At 31.3% G+C, this 20,812-nt stretch overlaps 1 pseudogene across 1 annotated transcript; it reads left to right on the forward strand.

Annotated features, from left to right (window-relative positions):
* The first annotated feature begins 10,772 nt into the window (after positions 1-10,772).
* LOC149398443 (gibberellin 2-beta-dioxygenase 8 pseudogene) lies at positions 10,773-15,208 on the forward strand (annotated as a pseudogene). Its single transcript, XR_016296984.1, has 3 exons — positions 10,773-11,215; positions 14,381-14,714; positions 14,820-15,208. The product of XR_016296984.1 is annotated as a gibberellin 2-beta-dioxygenase 8 pseudogene (transcript).
* Positions 15,209-20,812: the final 5,604 nt, after the last annotated feature.

Raw genomic sequence — 20,812 nt, forward strand, 5'->3', positions numbered from 1 at the left:
TTTTTCTAAAAAAAAAATATACATATATATAATTGTATATAAGTTCAATGTCATAATGATGTCAAAGTTATTTTTCATTTCCGAAAAAATATCAAAAGGAAATAAAAGTATATATATATTAGGTATTATTTTTCTTGATATGGTTATATACGTAGATATAAACAACGTAATATAATATTATAAATAAATAAATATATATATATATATATATATATATATATATATATTGGATTGTATATAGATGCTAACTATATATATTTTTTGTTATGATACGAATATATATAGCCTTTTTAAATTCAATAGAAAAGTATTAGGTTATTATTATATGGTTTTGTTATTATATACGTTCATGTACGTGTTGTTTATTTGTTGTTTAAGTAGCCTACAAATTTATATTCTTCCGCTTTGAAAACTCTTTTGTCCAGGTTAGAAAAATAATAGGGACCAAGTCTTTCGCCTAGCTAATTTTTGCCATATGAGTACATAATTACGATAATAATATACCGTATAATTTTAATACGTGGATTTTTGTTTTGACTTGTTATGAGACTATATTAGGTTAGTTTTTTTGGTTCCACTCACTTTTTCCTCAGGCTCTCTCCAACCCTCTCACTCACGATTTCTCTCCCCATTCCTCTCTATCTTTTTCTTTCTCAAAAATAAAAATAAAAACCCTAATCACCAAATAATCACCTTAATTTCTAAGTTTTGCTTCAAAAATTATAGTGAGTTTTTCCAACCTCTTTTAAGGTACTTTTTCGTGGTCAGTTCATACTCTTTCTTAATTTTTATATGCTTTTATTTCATTTTTCATAAGAAAAAATAGGTTTAATATTCCCTTTTCAGAAATCAGTTTAAAGCAGTGTCAAAATCGCACGTTTTAAAATAGCTACAAATGGTTTTTTAATCTAATTATTTTACAGAGTATATTTTCACATGTTATTTAATTGTGGTTTAAAGTTTAGAATTTTTCAAGTTATCAATATTATTTTATGAATTTATTACTATCAGTGCGCAGACTTGTTTTCTCTCTGATTCTTTTACAACAAAACGTCTTGTTTATATACCTAAATTTTTTTTTTTTTACCTATTTTTGTACACGATCTAGTTTTATATGTTTTTGGTATCTAGTACAAATTTTAGATTTTTCGGAAGCACACAGAATATAGTTGGAATAAATTTCAAACAGTGCGCATAATCGTTCCAAAACAGTTTTTGTTTTTAAAAAGATTCATTATTGCTTTCTTTTACTTTTATTAAATAATATGAGCATATTTTGTGTGTCCTCTGAAGTAAGAAGTTTTCCAAATATTATTTTGCTTTTATAGTAACTTTTATAGATTTATTTTTCAATAATTTATTTTTCAATAATTTATTTTATCGATCCTAAGGGTATTTTTGTAATTTTACACTTTCAGCCGAAATTCAGAAATTTTCAGAACCTGAGTTGTCTTTAGAACTTCTTCAACAAAATCTTAATAATATTTTCCATCGTTTAGGTTCCGAGCCGCTTAGCTTTCCCGAGCCGTCTAGTTTTCCCGAGACATCCACGACCAACGGTCATACTTTCCGAAACATAAGTGAGAATAATCTCACTGCAACACGGATTAGTTAAAAAATAATTTGAATGATTATGTGATCTGAATTGTTTGCGTGTTATGTGTTTTTTTTGTGTGATTTTTTGGAGTGTGTTCGATATGATATGATATGATGTGTATAAGAATATCTATAGCACATCTTATTCTTCTAGCGATGTTATCATGTATGTTTATATCTTATGTCGATCATGCATTTAACGTAACAAACACGAATAATAAGATAAGTAAGCAAGAGAGTCGTACCGTCTCGAGCTACGGAGGTAATTAGAGGAAAGCTACGGGCTCACATAGAGAGTTCCTCATATGTTTATGTTATATGACGGGGCGTTCTATGGGAGGTCACAGCCCCATGGTTCGTTCCAAAGTGTACACTGAAATCGGTACGGCTACTCTAGGGGACACCCGAATTAAAATACGATAGACTTTTAATAGGGTATCTCATGTCACGGTTTAATTTAAAATACTAATAACCAGTTCATGTTAAAAAAAATTACCTCAAATTTTCTAAAGTTTTATAAAGTAAGATTAGTAAGACGGTCCGAAAAGTCGGGTCGTCACAAGTATCCCAACATCTCATTAGCCTTTAACGAATGAGTTAAAGAACCCGGCAATATGACCTAGAAATCCATGATCACTTCAGGATTTAGATCAAGTCTCAATGTGGCCATCATAGCGACCCTGGTTAGTGTGTCGTAACAGTACTTAAAACATCAAAAGGTTGTCCAGGCCGTACACTTACCACAAGTTCAGAATGCTCCCACAAAGTGATTAACATTCACTTGTGTTCCACATATATGATTTTAGATACAGCGATCTAGACATGTATCAATCATCGACCATGTTTTAGCTCACCGTCCGAACTCAGATGCTCAGCATGTGATTCAGTTTAATGCGGAGGCTATGGATGATAGTTGTTATTGATTTTGATTCAGAAAATAATCTACTAATCATATGATGCTAATAAAGTAAACTTCTTATCCAATTCAGTAATCATTCATGTTTATTTATTATCTTCAGTGGACAATATTCCTAACACCTGCAGGGGAGACTTCGAGAGTGTCAGGACGAGTAGAAGATGTCTGTAGGGAGTGAGTAGCAGACGGAGATGGTTGTTCCGAGCCTTGCCTCGGACCATCATGGTCGCCTTCAATCTCTTACAGTTCAGGTTCTGAAGACGACATCTCTTCCCTACACAATAGCGAGGAAGGATAAAATATCATATCCTTGAGTTTTCTATTCTCATATTCAGAAAGTTCCAAAGGTCGATAGTAAACTTTGGAAAAGGCAATCGCAAAGACTGGCCAGTCCCACCCAACCTCTGGTTATACGTGGTACCAATCAAAATCTCGGAAGAAAGGAACCTCATTCCCAGAAGGGAGAATAACATCTCAGATATATCAATAAGTATATCTGAGACTACATGGAACGAGCTTGTCGTTTCTATACATCAAATTATAGAAACAATCAGCTCAGTCAATTTACTGGTGTCATAAGTTGGTCCATTATTCAAACTATAATGACACATGTTTTTGAGTCATAATCATCGATCATTCTCAAAATATCGATTTGTTTTAACAAACCTTCATGTACAATCATTCATGGTCTGTCCATCACTTGGATCAACTTTTCATATATCAAATAGTTTTAGTAGTTAAACTACTATGATCCATGTCATAAGTTTTTTAGAACTTCATCCATAAAGGACCGTTCATCTTCCACTCAGAAGATCCCAAGACCATAGCAAAATCTTGAAGCAAACATGCTTGAAACGAACATGCATTCAGAAAACAAATAATAAGAATAACAAAAGACTCACCCAATAAAGAAATCTTGTGAGAAAGTTGACGAAAAGAAGAAATCGCGTGCGAGAAGACGAAAATTCAGAAATTGCGCTGAAAGTTTAAGAAAATGCGAAATAAAATTCAAAAGAGGGAAATATATATTTATACCTCGATCTTGCAGACGAGATTAAGCGTGCTCAAGAAGCTTTTCCATTGAACAGTCGAGGCGAAGGGTCGCGCCGATTCATAGAAGGATGTCGCCAAAACGATGATGTAACAACCAACTGGTTCTAAATATCAACTCAAAGTGAGTGTTCTCAGAAGAATACCGAGAAGAAATAAGTAAAAGTGAACGAAGTATGATTGAATAAAAGATTATAGAAAATAGTTCCTTACCATTTTTACTAAAACACCAAGAAACTGGAAAGCTGCTGTTACTCATATAAATTGCACAGTTCGAGTGTGAGCTCGAAAGCTCCGAGAATAGGAGATATACAACACCGAGTCCAAGTCAAATAGGTCTGTGGGATATGAAACAAAGAACGACCCAATCATAAGGCAAGAACGAAACCTACCTAGCATAACTTTGAGAAAAGAGAAGCTGATAGGTCACTAATCAAATAAATAAAACACGTGTAAATAAACAAAAACTTAAGTAAACGCACAACTTGATGGTTACTCCGAGCACTTAAGAAAATAACCACCTACTACACACATTTTGGGAGCGGTTATTGAATACCTATCGGGACGTGGGCTAGGTCACCCCACGTACTCAACCCCAAGCACTATAAATAGACGAAAAAACAAATGAAGCGAGGACAATGTAGAATTTACACCCAGAACCTGACCAAAAATTCTTCACTTATCGTTCAACATCATCATTTACATTCTCTCTTTTATTAGATTCGTATGTATTTAGAGATAATCTTGCCTAGATATTTGGAGTTCTCGAAGACTGCGTGCTCGAAACAAAGTGCTCTTCATGAGACAATTGTTGTAACATTTTTATATGTCATCAGTTTGATGCTAGAAGGAGGGGGTAGCATTGAAGATCGATGGTTAGTTCGTCAATTCCAACCGGAGATGTCAACAACACCACCGGCATTGATGCATAGTTCGAGCACCATAGCCGCATATTGCCACTTACTCCAGATGAGCTTTCTGAGTATACATTCCACGCCCTAGCCTGGCATAACAGTTTAAAGATATGAAATAACGCCTCTTAGCTTTGGAGGCAAGTATTTTTGACAAGATGTCACTTAACATGATCCGACTATATCATCTTGGCTGTTGTATTTTGATATCACGGTATTTTATTTGGTCCGATATCCTTGGAAATTTTTTGGTTTTGTTCAAGATTGCACGTGCCAGATTATGAGAATACTTTGTACGCGTTTAATTCGCCTTCCAGCCTTGTTGACCATTATAAAAGAGATATTCTACCCTTAGGGATCTTTTCCAAGCATTATTCATACATTTTGGGTTCTTGAGTGTCTACGACTAGCGAGTCGAGAACATTGTATATGATTGATGCATGTATCTCTATCTTTTGTTCCTGGTTACTTATGACTGATAAAGATTGGGGTCAATAATTCGTGAATTATTGTTTCACGCTCATTGTGATTGACAAAAACAAACACTTGGGTGAGTATTTGAGTGAGAGTGAGAGGATATCAAATATAGGAGGAGGCTGAGTTGAAATTCACGGAAAAATAATGGAAAAGACTTTGAATTGATGATCATTTATATAAGACCACATCATATAATATTGACTGTTTATGATTCAGTGAATTTCGTTTTCAATTGGCAACAACTCTCCAGATACAAGTAATACTGCACACCAGTGGTAGCTAGCTTGGTCTAGCGGTAATCCCACACTCACCTCGACGGAGATGTCATGGGTTCAAGCCCCCATGGGATGCAGAAATGCATGCCCCCTAGGATTTATTCTATAAGTATGTAATCTTGGTCAATAGTGCCACCTACTATGTAATCTTGGCCGATAGTGCCACCTGCACTTTGCACTGCTAATATATCATGTAATCTTGACCGACAGTGCCCTACTAAAAAAAAAAAAAAGTAATACTGCACACCAAACTTGGCTACCATTTGTTTGTTATCTATTAATTTGTGCTTAATTTAATCATCTATCTATCGTATATCACAACATACGGTCAGACTCTCGGTTTCTATATTGTGTGACACTTATCTCCGAATAAACAGAATTGTAAGAAAGATCTTAATTGGACCAAAATTAAGAGCGACCAAAAAAATTAATTTATCAAATACGTTTGGCATTGATTTATCAATTAGCAGTAGAAAAAAGTTAATATATAATTCGGATACTTAAATAACAAAGTGATATATTCAAAATTGAAGTAAAATATTTATTATGAGATTTTGATTGATGGTGATCTTTACTGTTTTGTACTCTTTATTATGTTGTTATTGTCAATGCCTTGAAAATTTTATTGCATTAGCATACAAATTGTCCTCATGTAGCCGACTTGGGAAATAGCTCCCATGGCCGACCTCATAAGGAAAAAATAATTGGACCAACAGATTGTTATCCTAGAAATTATCAATAAGACAATCGCAAAAATTTCAAAAATTAAAAAAAAAAAATGATGGGGTCACTCACACACGTATAAATTGATATATAAAATAATGCCTTCCATTATTTTATCATGGGACAGGAACTCGTAGAACGCTACCTATATATAAAATAACTGCAGATAAATATTTGGGTCAAGCGGTTATATAACCAAATAGAACTTAAGCTTTTGCAAAATAACCATAGTTTGCCAACTGTAAGCAAACTAGCCTAAGTAAGATTAATCTAGGCTGGATTAAATTTAATTTCAACGAACTATAGAGACAGAATGTAAGCTTTATGAAGACTGGATTAAAATTAATCGAGGCAGGATTAAAAAGTCGTAGTACTCTCAATTGGCTATTTTGCTATACCTAATGAAACTATGGCTATTTTGCAAAAGTCATAGTTTGAATTGGCTACTTCATATCATTTTTCCTAAATATTTAACATGGCTATAAAATAAACAGATAGCTTTCTCTTCATATTCATTTCCTAGTTAATTATATATATATATATATATATATAAATATATGATATATATACAATTCTCGTACTTTAATCTTATATAAAGAGTGCAGCATAAAATGTGACATTATATTTTTAAATTTGTAACTTTTGTTTCACTCTTTTCAAATCTATTTACAGAAAACGTCTAAGCTAAAAAATAAATGATAATATTTGCTCATAATTCATATTATGTATCTAATCGGTATAATTTTATATTGTCAAATAACATTATATATGACATCACAAACTAATAGATATATAATTTCACTTTCAGGTAATTAACATTTGTATTAATTTATGTTTTTTTTTCTTTCCTTATTGGTTTCACTCTTAGCCATCTTATCTGTTGCAGATTAATAGTTACCCACAAATCAATTCTTGTTAGTTATAGAGAATCATCACGTCGATAAACTATTTAGTTATAAAAATTATTTTGTCAAAATAAACTATGTCAGGAATCAGGATCCATCCAACAGGTACTATGGTCTGAATATAAAAGACCCGGATTGAGATGGACAAATCATGTCAATGCTCTGCTCGCAATAAATGGAAATAAATTTTTCGTTTCCATAATATTCAATTTGAGGTCGGCAATGACCCTATTCAATTTTTGACGATACGTTACCCACCGTTTTTTTCACCGTCAAACTAAGACCACCAAATCTAAACAATAATGGATATGTATAAAATATATGATATATACTCATCCCTTCCTTTTTTCAACGAATTGAATACTTTTTATTATTATTTTATGACAATATAATTATAAAAAATATTAAAAAATATTTATAATGACATCGATTGCCTGTGCATATCCATCAAATAATTTTTTTTTTCTTTAAATAGATCTGCTTTACTTTACTAATGATTAACTCCCCATTTAACTATCATAGTGAGTATTGACGTTGTTAGTATTTGTCATTTTTATTAATCTAATAAATTGAAAATTATAAGTTATATGTTTTTAAGTCTATCCTTAATATATATACTATTATTTTTTGTATTTAAATTTTGTTTTTATAAATACCCATACGTCTATCTACCCCTAGATAAGCGATATACTCGTCAATTAAACAATTTATCAGTCAATCCGAATTAAGGATCCAACCAAGGTTTGAGATACATTTTACCATTATCGTGTCGATACTCAAATTTTATAAATATATCCCTTACTGCAAGGGTATATCATGGATTTTTCAGTAAACAAATCGGTAAATTTTTCAAAATAAATAAATATAAAATACATTTCCATAACTTTTATTTATATTTTTATTTAGAATTACGGTAAACCCCGGTTTTTATGAAGTTTTTAACTAGGATGGATCGGTTTTTTGCATCACATGATTCTCTATCGATACCGACGCGGTAAATCTTGGTTTTACGAGTATTTCACGATTTTGTACGTTTCGTTATCGGGATCTACCGGTAAGCAGTAACCCACCGGTTACCCCGGTAACTCAAACCTTGGATCCAACAATATATACCCGACATATTTGTTAGATCCGAATTAAGGATCTAACAATATTCTCTCTCAATTTTTACAAATTTATTTTTTTATAAATACATTTTATTTAATTTTAGCATAAAATTATCAAACTTCTAAATAACTGCCACTAAAAATTTGTTAATGGCTAAATAGCCAACTTTCCGTTTATTATAAGTAAATAGTCATTTCGTCAAACAATTTTAACATTCCATATATACCCCTTTGTATTACTTAAATTTGGTCTTTATGTAAATTTGACTATGTCAATAAAAATGCATGATTATTTACTTATAATTAACAAAAAATATCTATATAGCAATTTTATTATGTTCATAAGACTATATATCTAACGAACACTAAAATTATGTAGTTTTTTCTTCTTCAGATACATGACCTTTCTTGAGTTTTGTTAATTATGTGTTTTCCTTCTCAACTAAATTTCTACCTATGCAAATATTAATCGCTAATGACACTCGAAAATTAATACCAAAATTTTATATTTTGTGTAATTTTTACACTAAATTGATAGTGTTATATTAAATTTGGTGTAATTTGTTTAAGCATTATTATAATATAATAAATTTATATTAAATGATTAAAGTGCATATATATTTTAGATTATATACATAGATAATTACATTAAATTAATTTAACTAAAAGTTATTTTTATAATATTATTTTTGGTGTAAAATATAATGTAGTACAATCGGAAAAGAATTTAGTGTAAAAATTATACTATATTTAATGAAAAAATTAAACCAAAATAATATCCAATGCTCTGGCATTGCAACACCAATATTTTTTTTTTTCCAATACTAGTGAAGGTTTAATGCTTTTGACTTCAGGACTAAGAAATAATGATTGCCGAAACTCGCCCTTTTGATATCCACTCATTTCTGTAAACTATTTTTTCAGTTATGAAGAATCTTATTAAGATGTGAGGAGGAGAACAGCAAAGTTATTTTTATTGCTTTACTTATATTTATCTAATTATAGAACTATATCTTTCATGTTGTGATCAATAATTGAAAATCCATATCTTTATTACTATTCTGCGTAGCTTCACTTTTGAAACCTTATAAATATGTTTAGAAACTTGGCATTGAAATATTAAGTGGAAGCTACATTTCAAAAAGAAACATAAAGTATATATAAGCAAACCTATAGATCATTTCCATTCCTACTAGTCGTAGCAAAGATCAAACCAGGTACTTCTTTTGTTCGTCTTATACACATTTATTATTCGTATATGATCTGTGATAGGTAGGATATATAACTTATAGTTTCAAAGCTCTTATTCAAGGTTTTCACTAACTCGCTGTGCTTTATATACGTCAACAATCTTCTTATTAAGCGTCTATAGTACACACATACATTTACTGATTATTCATCACAATTTTATTTAAGTAGCAGTTATGCATATTCACGGAATTATACCTGTAAACAAATTTTTGAAGAGAAGATAAATAATGTCCAAATAACTCACAAAAATATTGAAATTATGTAATACTTAACGAAAAAAACACTGAAAGTACTGAGCCTGCGCAGCTGTTGCAGAAAATGTTATGACAGAAAGTGCGACAGTTGCTGAAATTTAGAGAAATAAAAGATAAACGATATGAGTGCACAAATAATAAATAGACACCAGAGTTGGTAACTCAGTTCGGCAATTCGTGCCTACGTCTGGAGAGCCTTTGCCCGGTGGAAAGCAATTTACTACGATAACGTGGTACAATAAAGATTTACACTCAAAGACTCCCTCGCTAGCTACCCAACATACGTCTATCATCTTCAACAGCAACTTAGGCTCCCCTAAGTACGAGATCCCATCTATTCTCACAGAAAATCTCTCCCGAGACTTCTTCACGTGTTTCCCAATAAAAGCAACTGAAAAACCTAACTTGTTGCTTCTAGTATAATCACCCGTATATAGACAACCAAGCAGAGGTGATAAAACACCTTAAGAGCTTGAACACAGACCGTTCTAAGCTCAGCTAAACACTCAATTAAATCTCTCAAAGGCGTAAGTGTAGAAAGTGAGGTGATGACCTATTTATATGAGAAAACTAGGTCAACACAAATCTTGAAGTCAGATTAGGAGCTCCAGCCCATTATCTCATCAATCAACGCTGGAATCCTTCTTCAAGTCGGAGTAGCGAAGCCCAAAAGTGAATGGACCGAGACTGTTATACAGGACTGTTACAACACAAACTGCGACACTTGTGACCAAAAAAATGTAACAAAGCTAAACGCTATCCGAGAATATATTCCACGTTTCTATATTATTTTGCCAACATTAATTCGCCATTGAATGAAGCAATTGATACTACACTCATTACCTTTTCCGACACCACTACTCACAAATAAAAGGTGAAAAAGAAGGCTGCTTTTATATTCATTTCCTAGTATTATAGTAAATACCTCCCCAGCTTTTTTTTTTAATGTTAACGCAATATTTTTTTTTTAAATGTATTAAGTTCATGGTTATATTTTAGTTATTCTTATCTATATAAAACATTAGACGTTGAATTTTAATTCATGATACAAAAATGGGTAAGTTTTGGATATTTAAAATTTCAATTAAAAAAGTGCATGTATCTCATATCTAACATAGTGCATGTAGACTTTACTGAACTGTTTTCGATTTCTATCTCGTAATAATGGAGATGCCTAAAATCAACACTCAATCGACATAGGGTATTGTAGAAATGTTTTTGTTTTTTTTTAAAAGGGAATAATAGGACATGAAGTTATATTGATTATTGAGGACTTCTTTTGGTGTTGTCTCTCAGAAATTATTGTTAATGGATTCTCATGAACCCCCACTCCAAGAAACCTACCAAATCCTATTATCGCAAAGCTCAAATGCTGATCATCATCATCAACATCACCATCACCATCATGATGAGTTGCTGGTTGAGGATTGTGATCTTCCTTCCATAGATCTCAGCTGTCTAAGCAGTGATGACGTGGCAGAGAGAGAGAATTGCATGCATGAGATCACTCAAGCTGCAAAGGATTGGGGTTTCTTTCAAGTAGTCAACCATGGAATTTCCAACAAGGTTCTTGTGAGCTTGGAAACTGAGCAAAAGAAAATCTTTTACGAGCCTTTCTATAACAAGATTGATGAGCTTAATAGTGGTTATCGTTGGGGAAATTCTACGGCGACTTGTGTCAACCAGCTCTCATGGTCAGAAGCTATTCATCTACCTATTGCTGACTTATCATCAATGAAGGAACGCCAAAGGTATATTAAGTATTACAAGCTGAATATTTTTTTTGTTTATCATTCATCACCATATCATTATTTTTTTAGTAAGTATTTTGTGAATATCATGAGTTTCATCTAAAAATTATGGGTCCATTACGAAAATAACCAATTTAAATATTTGATATTGCTAAATAACTAACGTTTGGTAATTTTTTTATAAATAATCACTTTCAAATGTAAAATTTTCCATTGTGCAACGCGTGCACAACTGAAGTATTCCGTTGTGCAAATCTTATGTCATGCAAATTTGCATGACAAGATTTTGCACCGTCATGCAAGCCAGTTAGCTATGCTCAAAATTTTGGGCAAGTTTGCTGTTTGAAATTCAAAACCGAAAACCAAATGATTTTAAAAGCGAATTTAAGCCAGTTTAATTTATTTCATACTTTTTTTTAGTATAAATGTAAATCCTTTAAATTTTAAGTAAAGCCTTGATAATGAGTATTGTCTATGTTTTTTCTCCTAGTACATTTATGTAATTTATTTTAAATTTAGTATGTTGTATTAATATATTAAATTAGTGGTCAGACAAGAATAACAATCCAATCAAATTGAGAATGTTGTTAGAGTCTTTAACGGCTATCTTCGGCTCCTAGTTCAATAATTTTTGAAAGCCGAACTTGTATATTTGACCTGAAAATCTATGAAGCAAATAAAATCAGAATGCTTCAGCCCAAATATATTTTATAATAAATTTGAATCAATATTTCAACACGAATACTACTTGAGGAAAAAAAAATGAAACGTTATATTTACCCTTCAAAATAAACGGACCTCAAACAAAGCGGTAGCTGACGGAGGTAGTTTAGAACTTATTAGACTATGTTCGCTCTTTTACTTTTACAACTATACAACTGATTTGACAAATTTTCTTTTATGCGTGAAATTCATAACCCTTGATACGCCTTGTAAATGATATTGAACCCACCTACTGTTTTTATGGGACCAAGTTTATTTTCCACTAGAGTACTTTTTTATTTTTCAAATTTTTATATCGGACACTAGTACGCTTTAAAAGTAGAAACATGTGGTAAAATTATTTACTATGATCCAAAGACTGATTGGGAGAATAATATATATATATACAAAACAAGTTTAAAAACTAATAAAAAAATACATTAAATATATTGATATATGCGCGTGTATATATATATATATATTTAAGTATACAAATATATATATATATATATATATATATATTTAAGTATACAAATATATATTAATCACAATTTTGTGATATATCAGCGTGAAAATTAAATTATTTTTCGGACGAACATGGACTTAATGGTCACTTTTTATATTCGAAAAACTACAATGAATCAATTTAGATGATATATTTCAATTAATTTGATAAACTATTATATTAACAAAAAAAAAATTGAAATTATCAGAGTATAAAATTAGGTAAATAGTCAACTAAAACGTTTGGAACTACTATATAACCAATATTTCGTAAATCTTAGGTAAATATTTAATTAAGATTTATGACTGTAAACATATGAAAATAATTATTTACCTAAGATTTACAAAACGTTAACTATTTATCAATGTCAAACTGTAAATATAATTATTTGGCTAATGGACCTTATATTTATAAATTTTTTGTTTGGTTATACGATATACCAGATTTATATTAAAAAAAATGGTATAACAGAAAAAAAAAATTAGATAACTACTAATATGCAAAACTTCCTGAATTATGTTGATATATCAACATATACATCCCTTTCGAGGTCTTATAATCATATATTTATTATAATATATCCTCCTGAACCATGTTACGAGACAAAATCTACAACCACATGATTGTAGTGTATATGTATCAATTATATATACAAAAAAATATTCTTATATACATTATTCGAGTGCATGGTTTATATTGCAACTGTGGTGCTGTAAGTTGTAACCCCACTAGCCAGAAAACACCAATGGTGTACCACGTGAACATAATAGACTATTTTCATTTTTGGAGACCTCCTTTTGTGTTTGGGTCACTGATCAGTCTTTACTCTGTTTCTATATATATATATATATATATATATATATATATATATATATATATATATATATATATATATATATATATCAGTCTTTAATCGGACCCATCGACTTCAGTGAGGAGTTACTTCCCTTAGTTTTATAGGCTGTGACTATGTTCATTTGTTTAGCAGCTAAAAGAGCTGATTCAAAGTAAGGGGTTCCTTTTTAAAAGCTTGTCAGTTGATAGGAATTTATAGGATCTGTCTCAAATTTAATTGACAATAAGAAAGATAATCCCCAGAGTTCAGACTTTACTTGTTAGTTATGTTTAGGTTCCAGACTTATCTTAACTGTAAATAGTAAACAATTGGTCATATAATTGGATCTCAAACCTTCTTGACCTACAATGATGCTGCTTTTTTCCTTTGTTTTTCGTTTGTTTTGTGTTTTTCTTTTGTTTTGTGTTTTTCTTTTTTGCTTAATCCAAACGATAGTAGTTCTTTGCTTGCTCTAAAAGAATAAAATAAAATGGCAAGTGCAGTGCAGTTTTCATTTGAAGTGGCTTAATACGATCATTATTTTTCTGGGAAAAATTTCACTTCTCTAATATTACAAACCAAAAATAGTTTTCATAATAGAAACCAGCCCAAGCAGCCTAGAATATATATATATATATATAGTAAGTGTTTTCATATAATTATTAGTGGTATATAATATAAAACGTTTTTTTTTTCCTTTCTTCACCAAAAAATCGCCCGCATTTGATAATTTTTGTTTTACTTTCGTAGCCTCGGAAAGTTGCACAAAGTATTAAAAAAAAATTATAGAATAATCTTGATTTCAATAACTTCAGCTTGGACTATAACTTCAGTTTTTTTTTTTTTTTTTTTTTTTTTTGGTATCTGATACGATACAATTCATAACGAAATCTTGATGAGGATGTTTGCATTAATTTTCAGAATATATATTCTTTCAGTATATGAGATTCCATTATAATATTCTGTGATATGATAAATTGCTGGGAGAACAAAATCTGTTCATAAGTTACTGTCAAATATCGACATGTACTGAACAACTAAAACAATCCTTTATGATCTATCTATCTATCTATCTATTGATAGTTCAAAGCGTAATAACCTTTAGAATATAATCCATCCACAGGCAAGCGATAAAAAGATTCGCAAAAAGAGCAACGGAAATCGCTCAAACATTGACCGGAATTCTAGTACAAAACCTGGGTTCAGTACAACCTACCTGTTTATCCCAAGAGAACTGTCCTCTGAGCTCGAGCTATCTCCGGCTCAATCGATACCCGCCGTGCCTTTTCTCTTCTTCAGGCCTCGTCTTCGGTCTCATCCCTCACACCGACAGCGATTTCATCTCCATCGTCCATCAAGATCACATCGGAGGGCTCCAATTGCTCAAAGACGGGAATTGGATCGGCATAAACCCTAATCCGCAAGCGCTCATTATCAACATCGGCGACTTGCTTCAGGTACCGCTTATTATTATCAATTCATTATAAAATTGAGCCCTAATCTGTCACTGTTAGGGCATCGGAGATTTTGAAGCTTACCCAGACATATATATATATATATAGGCTGTTAGCAATGGAGTTTACAAGAGTGCGAAACACCGAGTGGTTGCCACCGAAGCTGAGAGATTCTCTCAAGCTTATTTCTACTGTCCCACCGATGAGACTATTCTGAATAGTTGCACTGAATCGCCGCAAGTTTATAGAAGCTTCAGCTTCAGAGAATACAAAGAGCAAGTCCGGAATGATGTAAAAGAGACCGGTGACAAAATTGGACTCCAAAGGTTTCTTCTGTAAATTATATATATACACATGTATGTATTCTATCCGTGGGAGTATATACTACATAGAGAATAAAGGAACCGGTATAAGTCATGAAAACCCTATCTTTTGAAGAAATAAGAGAAAGTTCAGAAGCTGTAACTAGTTGTCACTGTTTAGGCAATGATGTGATGTGTGTGTGTGAATAAAATGGAAAGGAATTTCCAAGTGTAAAAAATAAAAAAGTATGTAGTGCCACGTGATCGGCCTACATAATTGCAGGCAAAAATATGTTGTAGCTTTGCGTGTGTGGCTATTAATATTAGGGATATTTACGATCAAATCTACCATTGGGTTACAAGTTAAAAATTAACGAAAAATAAAAATTTGACAGATCTATTATTAAATAAATATGAAAAAAATTATAATATCTTTATCTGTCACACATTTCATGACTCATCCTGGGCAACGGAAGGAGACGGAAATTCCATTTCCAATAAGCCACCTTCCATTTCTTATCGGAAATGGAATTTCCATTAGACATTTAGGTGTCTTCCATTGCTTATTGAAAATGGAATTTTAATTAAGTTTAATGGAAATCCATATTTTCATTAACTTCCAATAAGGAATTAAAAAAAATAAAAATCAAATTTAAATGGTAAATAAAAGAGACTAAACTGTTAAAATTTTAAAAGAATATACTAATATGTAAAATGAATTTCATGTTTAGTAATAACTTAAAAAAAATAAAAAACATTATAATAAAACTATTACTAAAACATTACAATAAGCAAAAAAATTTCATTAATAGTCATGTTTTATAAACCTAACTATATAAATAAAATTAGAATACAAATTTAAGTATATAATAAAAAGTTATAAACTTAATTATCTAAAAAAAATTAAATTACAAACTTAAGTATATGAAATTAAGTAGAATGGAAACTTAAGCATATACAAAAAAAATTTAAAAAATGTTTGAGTTGTGATTAAAAATGTTAGAATTGGGATGCATTTATAAGAGAAATAAAATAGTGGGTTAAAATTTAAAAAATTTGGTAAATTTTGGGGTCCAATATATAAATAAGGCACAAATTAAAAGCCCACTTAAAAACATCAGCTTGAATCAAACGGTTGTTATTGGGTAGCTTGATTTCCATGTGCTCCTTCCAGCTTCCGCCACCTGTCGGAAGGAAGACTTCAATCCTTCAGCCACATGGCAGATGGAAGCACCGTGAGTCATTTTGGGCGCCACGGAACCCGTCCTTCCGTGTGCTTCCTTACCAACAAGCCAGCATGAGTTAGGGTCATGACACAATTAATGTCTGACACATCTTCAATTTCGTGATACATCTATCACGATATTTTTAAATTTCGTGATCAATTTGTCACAATCTCATAAAAATAGCATCACCGACTTTTTTTGGAGTCCCTATTTGATTTTTTGTTTTTTTTTTTTCATTACCATTATTTCAACACAGACAGGGAAAACATTAGAATCAAAGTTGGAAGACATTGTGTTCAAAGACTCAATCATTGACGAGGCTCTCGACAAAGAATTTACTCTAAACCAAAAAAAAAAAAAAAAAAAAAAAAAATCACTAACCTTGTAAAATAAACGTGTTCAATAAGCGTATCACAAATCATCAAATATCAACCTCTCTATTTCCTGGCCAATCGCATCAATCTCTTCTCCCAACTCGACTTAAATACACTAATATGATCAAATAACAGTGCAAACAAATCATTATTAAGAATTGACAATTAAAAAGGAAAAAAAGTAAAGAGAGAAATGCCTTTTTTGACGATCAGCATTTCAGAAACTCAAATAAAAAAACAAATATTTAACGATATAAATCACAAAAATATAAGTATTTTCATTTTAGTCAATGTTTTATAAATTTTTCGTAAATAATCATAAATATTTCATAAATAGCAAAAAATATGACGTAACCAACATTATTTACACATATTTACTATGCATAAATAAATTTACGTTATTATTTATAAAAAAATTAACAAAACGTTGAGTATGTAAAATTTCTAACGTGTCATATGGCTAGATATACACAATTATACTCCAAATTCGTCAATTGAAACGTCGGCTATACAAGCGAAATGCCCGCGCGTTGCTACGGGATACTTGTCGTGTATTGATGATAATTGATCCTCTAAAGTATTCATTATATTACTTTTGTCAAGATAAATATAACATACTAAATATATAATAATATATGTACTAAAAATAATTTTTCTTAAACATTAAATGACAATGTCGTCGTTTTTGTTTTTTCATGATGTACGGACGATTTATTTTATAATCTAATTTATAAACGTTTTTGTTTTTAGAGTTTTTTTTACTTCATTTAAAGGTATTTATAATCTAATTTTAAACCTATTACAACATGAATGAAAAGATATAGAACAAGAATCAATTAATGCAAAAAGTATAGTAGAATTAATGAAATATAAAAGTTGAAATTAAGCAACAAAAAATCATTAAATTAAAATAAATAAGGCTATAATGAAGGTAGGCAACTAACATTAGGGATTTTGATGATAATCTAAAATTTGACATGAAAGATTATATTCATTAAACATGTTAAAGACTTTAAGTGTTCAGGAAGTTGTGTTCTGTTTAAGAACATGATTCCCCGCGCGGTGTCTTGGTCCTCTCCTTTATATATATATGGAAAATAGTTTCGTGCAAGCTTGTCTAATAGCGTGATTTTTTTTCTGCTCGAAGCCATTAGCATGAACTGATGAACATGGAATTTTGCATGCACACACAGACACATGTATATATATATATATATATATATATATATATATATATATATATATATATATATATATATATATATAGTTTTGTGTAAGGGAACATTTCTTTTAATTTTTATCGATTCAATATTATTTCAAGAATGAAATTGGCGATGCTATAACTAACATTGATAATAATCAGTGCCATAATGCATCGCGCGTGTGGAAAAAACAATATTGATCGGACTATTTACAATGACAAATTTCTTTTTTAATTATACCTGCTAAGTAACAAATTATTGTAAATAGGTTTTTTATTTACACATTTATAAGAATGACCTTTTGTGATATTTTTGTTCAAAAATATCTCACAGACTAATATATATCATTTCAAACACTTTTACTAATTGTCTCACTTCTCAGTCTTTCAAACTCTCTCAGTTCTTAGTCCTCACTCTTCCGTCCGATAACCGTCGACGGTTTGTGACAACCATAGATAAACATACGCGTAATTTGATTTAAAAAATCAAATTATTCTCATTTTAATCTGTCATTCATGAACATATTAATTTCATCGGAGCTAATAAAATAATTGGAATTCATAGGAACCAAGCGGATTTAAAGACAACAACTCTTTTTTTGGGGAAAAAGTTACTCCTAAAGGAGTTTCTCTTGGAGTTTGAGATACACTCAAGCCTTAAAACGATTGAGTTACACTCGAGCCTTATAACAAGCACTATATATGACGAAAACGGACCTTTAAAATCGACAAAAGTTGCATCTAAAGACCATAAAATCGTGTCTATTTTCCGAACATATACGACTTTAGACATGATTCAAGTTCATATGTTCAATTTCTGAAAGAAAACATGCGCGATGCTCAAACTGACACGACTATGCGCATTTGTAGCTTATAAATGAGGAAGGAAAACAAACTTCAGCCAAATGGTGTGAGAAGAAATAGATAATGCGACTTCCAGTGTCTTTTCTTCTCCAACTAGATGACTTGTTTAGTAATAGAAACGAGCAGTTGCGTCGGTTTCTTATCGACTATATATGCAGGTTTAGCAACAGACACAAGAAAGTCTCGTCTCTTCTAATAACTGATTTGGAATGATGAGTTTTTTATCATCGTTTTACATTAATAAAATCACTAAGAGTATTAGAAACAATTTATAAAAATTATGCTTTTAAAACTAAAAAAAAATATATATATATATATATATATATATATATATATATATATATATATATATATATATTAGGACTAAATTTTACTGTATGTTCTTTCTCCGCCGGAAAGCGTGCTTTAATCCAACGAAGTATGAAGCCGTCAGTATGATTAATTTTTTAAATATATATACAACTACAAAATTTACATACTCTTGCCGATGAAAGTTGATGTACAAAACCAAGTTAAGAAGCAAAAGTAGCTGTGGTTAATCATCCATACCTATTTATGTAGTACTTCTTTTCTAGTAAAAAAAAATTTATTTCTACACATTTTGCTAGTTTTAAACTTTTTATTTTTCTTTTTTTACCTAAGAAATTTACAAATTAATTCTCCTTGAACATTTTTTTATATACTAGTCTTTCCTAGCTAATTTATATTTTTGGCTCTATCCCTCTATATAAATACAGACACTTTAGCTATGTTGTTCACTCAAACAAAATCCCTTTTTCAATAGTATTTATAATGATGGCCGACAGATGCCAATTCGAAACCCTAATAATTTCAACTCCGTACTCAATATTCATTTTGAAAAGGAGAGACAATTGGGGATGGCAATCTCACCCATGTGCCCATGCATCCGCAAGATCTTACTCGTCACGAGTAGAGTTTTATCTGAATAAATAAGTAATGGATAAGATACAAGTATTATCCATTAAAAATTATATGGGTATACGTAGGGTATAATTTTTAAATATCCTACCGAAGATCCTACTTATACCTTGTCCGTTTAAAATTATTACTATATTTATGAATTTTAAATAAATTTTAATGTATGTATTTACACTACTACAAATTTGGTTTTCTGATGCGCATGACTTTCAGATGCGACTAGTCGCACCTAAAAGTCGCATCTAAATGACTTTCGGGTGCGACTAGTCGCACCAGATTGTCAACCCGAAGTCCAAAAAATTTCGCTAAAATTGTTTTTTCTTTTGAGTATCAGGTGCGACTAGTCGCACCTGATAGTTAAAAAAAACTAAAGTCGCACCTGATAGTTAAAAAACTTTAAGGTGCGACTTTGTCGCACCTGATAGTTTAAAATTTTAAGCGGGCCAATTCTCCCCCTCATTTTTTCATTCAGTTTAAAAATGGGATAACTATGTAAAAGAAAAGAAAGGACACGGGAAAGAGAAAGAGAAGAAAGAAAAGAAAAGGAAAAAAAGAAAAAAAAAAGGAAGAAGAAGAAGAGGGTTGAACCGAGAGAGAGAGAGAGAGAGAGAGAGAGAGGAAGAAGATGAGAGAGAGAAGGAGAGCGCGAGATGAGAGAAACGCCGGCCAGGAGCTCCTCCACCAAGCCGCGCGCGCGTCCCAGCCGAACAGAGCGCCACCGCCGCGAGCTCCCGTGGCCGCCGCCCGAGAAAGAGACGCCGGGAAAGAGAGAGAGACCACACCGGGGAGGCCGAATCCCTTGAAATAGGTGAGAAATTCTGTCATCCGAAATGGATTTTTTGGATCTAGGGTTTGAAATTCATTTTGGGGTTTTTTAATTTCAATGAGAAATCTCGAAGAATTGATTGAGTTTTGATGTTTAACTAGGCTCGGTGGTGATGTTTATAGCTTGAAATTGTGAAATTGAGATGATTTTGTTGGAATTTCCATTGAATTTTGGACGGGAATTAGGTATTTAGGGTTTTGAATTTGAATAATTAGGGGTTTTGATTTTCTGGACGTGATTTGATGTTATTGTACTCGAAAATATGATTTGGATGTGGTTTGAATTTGGCCGAATTTGTGAAAAAGAAAAACTGTTTGAACTGCCTCTGTAAATCGACGTGGACAGACCGATATGATCTGAGTTCTTATT

Source organism: Urtica dioica, chromosome 5 (genome assembly GCF_054948205.1).
Source record: "Urtica dioica subsp. dioica isolate 48M chromosome 5, U.dioica_male_clone48M_v1_H2, whole genome shotgun sequence".
In the NCBI taxonomy this organism is placed as follows: domain Eukaryota; kingdom Viridiplantae; phylum Streptophyta; class Magnoliopsida; order Rosales; family Urticaceae; genus Urtica; species Urtica dioica.